Raw genomic sequence first — 6,950 nt, 5'->3', positions numbered from 1 at the left:
AAACGGCCCTAAAGGAACCTCGCAAAAGTTACTGAAGCTTGTCTTCGGTGCTGACAGTTGGCCCCGGAGTCACGTGGTCTATCTCGTTATCAGTCGACATGACCTTGAGCCTGCAGAACCAGCACACTGAAGTGAACGAAGGTATTTTACGTGATTTGTAAACTGGAAGAAAACATGCCACGCGTTACAACAGACAGAGGTTTGTCTTCAGCTTTGGGACAGACAAACCACACTAGGCATACAGACAGAGTATAATGTAAGATAAAAGGAAATTATTTCTCCGTCTCCTCACACTGACAATTTTATTGCCTTTTTTTGGAGGTATTTGGCCACAGAAACGGGATTATATTATTGAAGTCGTATCTCGTGTGATGGCTTGGTTCAGAATGCTGATCAGGTTTTCTGACAAAAGCAGGACGAGCTACCCAAGAACAGTAATTGTCTATCTTTTATATCTGCTTCCTTCATCATCCGGTATAAGGCAGACAAGCACATACCACAAATATGTAAGAGAACTATTGCTAATTTGGTAACTTGTCTTGCAATTGAATTTCTGTCATGAACAGCTGCAAAGAAACAAAGGCTTTCCTTTTAAAGGATTACACTGAATAATTGTTATTTGATTAGGATACTAAAATGACTTCAGTATTTACATGCAGTACAAAAGAGATTCTAAACACACTCTAAAACATACTACTGTTCGTTTCAACGTATTATTTCAACAATCAAGACACAAAATAAAAGGCATGCTCAAGAAAAATTATGTTTCTTTGATTGTCAAGTGCATTACGTGGTTAACATCAAGTTTGGATTTGCCGGTTATCCAAATATTATTAATTTTGAAAATAGTATTTCAGTTAGTGTAATGTGCCTGAAATTGAATGCCCTATTTTTAACCGCGAACGTATTTTGTTTCTTCAATTAAAACTTTTAGATTACAATTTAGTTCATCATACCCACCTGTGACCTTCTCCCTTGTTTATTTATAGTTATAAATAAAATCCCATTGGAGCATGGAAAAACCTTTCACTGTTCATAAGTCAGTCATTGTTCTCTGCAGTTTTCAATGCAACATTCAGGCTCTCTGATCGTGCATCGTACGTTTCACATCAGGTATCCACATAATTTAATATATTTATAAGTAGGGAGCGGAAGTTGATGACCTAAAAAATATAGGTATATGACCTATAGAATATCCTAAAAAATGGGAAACAATGATGTAAAATGCAAGAAATGACCATCAAATTTGTTAGTTTCAGTTTAAAAATTGAAATGAAAATGAAATTAAACAAAATGCAATCTTTCTTTAAAAAAAAGGGCACCAAATGATAGCACATGCACATTTAATTAAAATATGCAACGAGGATTTTCAGTACAAACGCGGTCTAGCTATAGTATTTCAAGCCTCTCCTTATCTGATCTTAAATCTGAGTTTGCCCCAGACGGGCACCTGGTGGTTTCTCCCGGCACAACAAAGGCTGTCACCAGTTCAGCATTTCTTTTGCTCGTAAATTGCAATCCTGCGAGATATATATACCTTGGTGAAAAGATTCAAGAATATTACCAAAATTAAAGAAGTGACAAAATATGATGAAACAATATACCGAATATTGCGAAAAATGATGGGTAAATGCCGAAAATCCGTGAAAATGACCTAAAACCTGACAAATGGCAACAAATTAAAAAAAAATGCACTTTAAAATTACCTTTTTTGGGTTCTAGATGAAGTTTAATATTGTGTATATTTAATGGGCATCGTGTCCGAGATGTCAGAAAAAAGATGACATTTCATCAACTTCCGCTCCCTATTTATAAGTTGTATTAAGGGAAATTCTCCATTTATATTCTTTCTATATATGATATCAGTATCACATTTCAAACAGTTATTAATGGTTTGAATGTCATTTGTTGGGAAAAAAGTTACGTTTTACTTTAGATTCGAACATGCAAACGCAAGTATCAAAGTATTGCTTTAGACAGCACTCATGATTTTGAAACGTGGAAAGGTAATCATTTTACGGGAAACGTGAAAGTTGGTGTGTGTTGACAGACTGTAGTTACTGCCATATTAGCACTGACAACTAGGAAGCGTTCTCAATGATCACGTGGCTGCATGTTTTTCGTTAATAAATAACTGCGTTTTTTCAACACATACACAAATACATCGTCGCTTCTAAACATCAAATTTTCATCTTTGATGCTTTCAGATTACCAACATACGAAGTGGCATGCAATTCAAAAGGTTTTGCAGAAACCTCAGTTTTATAAATAAGGTTGGATGAAATTAGACAAAAAAAACAACTTGCTTTCCACTGGGCTCGAACTCGGGTTGCCCGCATGCTAGTCCGACACGATAACCAACACTCCAAACGAGACAACACGAAACTCTTTCGCAAGTAGTTGACTGAAACGCAAGTTAATTTTCAGATTTCTAATTCCCAATGTATAACATGCCTAGGCAGATGTGTCTTGCATTTTCTGTACTTTTGTTATTTCAGTCGCTTTGGTCTCTCCCTAGGTTAATCACGACAATAATGAGGAATATTTTTTTGACAAAGATGATAAACACACACACAGGAATAATCACCCTCGCAAAAAAAAAGCCAGAATTCGAGTCTGGAACCTTCGACGCGAGGTGTGTTTCTTGTTCTAACTATATCTGTGTGTTTTCGTTAGATATGTAATGAAGTAAATAAATATCCCATTGCGATAAAGAACTTATTAGAAGAATGAAAATACAGATTAAACGAACAAATTTGATGCGTATCCTTTCGTCAAAATGCCTAGAAAACAATATTACATACTTCTTCACTAATAGAAAAGAATAAAAATAAATGTCCTTGGTGGGGATCGAACCTAGACCTCACTGATGAAAGCTCTGTACGCTAACCAACAGCCTATCAATAGCACCATGCTTTCTTTTTTCCAGTCAGTCTGTTTCCTTCCTCAGCACCTGAAGACGAAAATGCATGTTAATTTCTCTCATAATTGTTTCATTGTCTATTAATAGAAACCACGTATGTCACAAATAGACGCATTCTTTCTGTGAAAAATCCCATGTTTCGCACATCGTGCTTCTCCATTTACTGTTATTTGGACATTCACTTGGAAGTTAAAACTTAGCTTTGTGTGTTTGTTTTCACGTGCATGTGCGTGAGAAGAATGGTGTGAACGTGTGTTCGATGTTTTTATGGGCATTATTTTCGTTCAAAGCATTAATATAATTGTAAAATATGGAATTTACTGTAATGCAAGGATTGAAAATATAAACCTAGTCCGTCAGGTTCATTCCCAAACAACATTAAATAATGGAACGTAACGTGGACCGAGTATTATTCCATGTCGAGAACACGAGACATTACGATCGACAATCTTCATCTCGTATTTCTCTTTGGCATCACTACTCAATTTACAGATATGTATACCCGTGACTGGTATACAAGCCGCAAAATTGCAATGTTGTTTGGGTTGTCTAGTCACAAGGCGCTTGGTGGCCAGACATGGATGGCTTGCTTCACTGCTTCTTCAATAGGGTCGTTACAAGCCAGCTGTGTCCAAGACTGTACAGGGCAATATTTCGGGATGGATCCGAGCCAAGTGTTTCACACAGTGGCGTCGATTAGGGGGGCGAGGGGGAAGTTGTCCCCCACTTTTAGCCACTTTTGCCCCTGCACTATGCGAAACTTTATCTACAAAGCAAATATACTGTCTTCGCCCCCCAGTTTTGGCACCTTGCCCCCCCCCCCAGAATTTGGAACCCAATTGCCGCCACTGGTCTCACATGTGATAATAATCATGATAATAAAGTTTATAATTAATCGGTTGATGAGATCTAATAAGCCAATTAAGTTTTTATATAAGAGTTTTAATAGTCAAAAGTGTTCCAGTTTTCATCTCTCCATTCTCCTTTCATAACCCTGAGCTCAACAATATCCACCCACAATAATTCACTGATATATAGTATATAGCAGTGAATTGTGTTGGGGATATCCTGAACAAAGACAACCAATTCGTTTTCTCATTCCTTTCTATTTTTTTTCTTTAGAATGCAAGTGATAGCCAAAAACATTCCAAATTTTTGCGCCTCAGAAGTTCATAAGGTTAGGTACAACCGATACATCAACAAGACGCCGACAATGAAACGAAAGTTAAAAGTATAGCTTACATTCGTTTGGAAAACAAAGGCACATATACCTACTTATTATTCGATGCCCTGAGTCGCTCATGCACAGGATGAGTACAGTATTTCCATGCTTCTTCCTCTATTCTTGCACATACCATGTGTTTTCCTTAATTAACAGTGTATTTGGAAAAATAAGTACTGAGATAGATTAGAACGACCATTTCAGAGCAGAATCCTGCGTAATTTCCCACCGAGTTCACAAATAATTTATGAAATTTCCATCACACCAATACGTGTTGGAAGTTATGCATTGGGCCCCTTATAGCTTATAGAAGGGGGGCCCAACGGAGAATTAGGGGTCCGCCCCCCTGCCCCCCGGTTTCGGCGCCCCTGACTAAATTACTGACCATCTAAAAATTCTCAATAGTGTTGCCCACGGGACGAGACGGGACAGGCTTTTAAAAATTGATCATGTGTCCCTTTGACAAACGAATATTTTCGAGACGAGACAGCATTTCACAGCATTTCCACGAGACGAGACAGGCCAAAGTCTCGTCTCGTGGGCAACACTAATTCTCAAGGTGCGCCACTATAAAGTTTCCCACTCCCTTGACCGAAAAATGACCTTGTCCTTGAGCGCCCGGATAGCTCAGTCGGTAGAGCGTTAGGCTTTTAACCTAACGGTCCAGGGTTCGAGTCCCTGTTCGGGCGATATACATTTTTTTGCCCCTTATTTTTCGCTGACATAAGCTAATATCGTGGAACAGTAACGGCGATTTGGCGCTACAACTCGGGTGGCAGTTAATTTTCTTTCTTCCTAGGCAAGGATTGGCATTAGGGTTCTAAAGCCATGCTAAAGCATAGGCCCAAATTTCAATGGATAACCGTACAACTAATATATTATTAGGATGGAAGAAATTTTGCGATATAAAAAATCGTTTTATTCACTAGAACCTGTGATCCTTATAATTTTGTTACGATTGAATGTATTTAAGTAAATAACAGAAAATATAAGGTCTGCGTCATGTTCAAACTGCTGCGTGGTAGTTTTGTCAATATCGGTGCAAGTTTTTTATTTTATGACTAGTATGGAAGATTTCGTGGTGAAACAAATATCACATGCTAGTAACATACATTAACTAGGTTATGTTTTCATATCTTTGCCATTTAAACGAAAAGAATAAATCGTTCCGCAGTTTTCAAAATTCAAAAGAATAGAGCTCTATGGGCGTGAGGTCAAACAACAAAACTCTATTACTAAAATTTTCCCATAAATTTTAAAAGTTTTTCTTGGATAAAGTGTGTAAAAGTTAGCAACAAAATAAAATAGCTATGTATTTCAGTACACTAATTGTATGAAGTGTATAAAATGGAGAACATTTCTTTCCTAATACTTGTTACATTTAATATACGTTTAATAACATAAAATGTAATGTAAATGTCGCATTTTAAAACTTTTGCTGTGCTCAAAACATCCCTTTGTTCCTAATGGTTTTACAGTAACGTAACAGATATTATTTGTTTTATAGTTTAATGTTTTACTTAGGAATATTTTGATTTTCAATTTTCCGTTGATACGTAATGGCGAGGGGGAAGGCGATCGCCCAGGGCGGCAAAATTACTATATAGCGAAAGCCCTGGGTTTATTTACCTTACATGTTTTTTTACAATGCCAGCAATGTCACAAATGCCTTGCTACAGAATACACGTCCAGCTGATTTTCACTGTTTCCTGGCTAAAACCCGTTCAAGCTTGTGGGGAAATATGAGTCATTCTGATACATAAACACTGTTAACCAGTGATGCCATCCCCAGCATAATGGTGCAAAATCGCACACAAGTTTAACTTAGTTGGCACCCTTCTGTGTTCCACAATGACAGAATCTAGATTTGATTTTGATTTTGAATTTAAAATTTTGGGAGCGTCAGCACTTAGGCTATTTTGCTCCCGTCACATTATACGGGGGCCAGCCCCTTATCATTACAAATAACAACTCTAGCGTTGCATAACTAAAAATGTTAAAATGTTCTGACTTCTGTTAAAAGCTGAGGCCGTAAACGGGCACTCAGCACACACAAGGACAACAAACAGGACAACACACACAAAATTATACTGGTCATAGTGCCAGTCGCCAGAGCCTCGTTAGTCTTTAGTCCAGGGTGCACTACGTGGAAGTGAGGTTGACTCTTGGGCGCCTACGTGGAAGGTCACCCCTTACACCCCGACAGAATCTAGAGTAATCTGCAGAGTGCGTTTCTGGGAAAGAGAGAAATTGAATTCAAACGAAGATAGTTTCTGGATATAGTCTACATGTAATTGCACACACACACACACACCCTCACTAACTCTTACCTTATAACCTAATCTAAAATGTACCTGCGCCACTTCTAATGCCTCTGCTTTCATCATTGAAACACGTCAACTAATTAGAAGAAAATGAAAAAATCGACGAGGATGGGATTCGAACCCATTGGATTAGTAGTCCAACGCCTTAACCACTCGGCCACCTCTTCCGACGGTTATTCGGGTGACAAAATAATTTGGCGTGTCTAAAACAGGATCTTAAAAGGATCTTTTTGAGCCCCGGCACCTAACGACCTGTTGGGCGAGATGAGTCAAGGCAAGAGCTTATAAAACCTTTTCCTGCTCCCCCGAAAATAGATAATAGTTAGGCTGGAGAGTTCAATGAACTAATCGTCTAACTACGCACTGGTAATGGTTAGGCTAGAGAGTTCAACTCCTCTGTGGGTGAAACAGGATGTACAGTGTCTCTCAAAAGTTTTAGGACAACGACATTTTAAACTAGGCAACCCAATTTACACAAGGT

General features: G+C 38.1%; 2 non-coding genes across 2 annotated transcripts; one reads left to right on the top strand and one right to left on the bottom strand.

Moving 5' to 3' along the window:
* The first annotated feature begins 4,761 nt into the window (after window positions 1-4,761).
* Window positions 4,762-4,834, top strand: TRNAK-UUU (transfer RNA lysine (anticodon UUU)). The gene has a single exon. It is a non-coding gene; the product is annotated as a tRNA-Lys (tRNA).
* A 1,735-nt stretch (window positions 4,835-6,569) lies between these two features.
* TRNAS-ACU (transfer RNA serine (anticodon ACU)) lies at window positions 6,570-6,636 on the bottom strand. The gene has a single exon. It is a non-coding gene; the product is annotated as a tRNA-Ser (tRNA).
* Window positions 6,637-6,950: the final 314 nt, after the last annotated feature.

Source organism: Lepisma saccharinum, chromosome 10 (assembly GCF_977018435.1).
Source record: "Lepisma saccharinum chromosome 10, izLepSacc3.1, whole genome shotgun sequence".
NCBI classification, from domain to species: domain Eukaryota; kingdom Metazoa; phylum Arthropoda; class Insecta; order Zygentoma; family Lepismatidae; genus Lepisma; species Lepisma saccharinum.
This window is presented reverse-complemented; position numbering and strand designations above follow the sequence as displayed.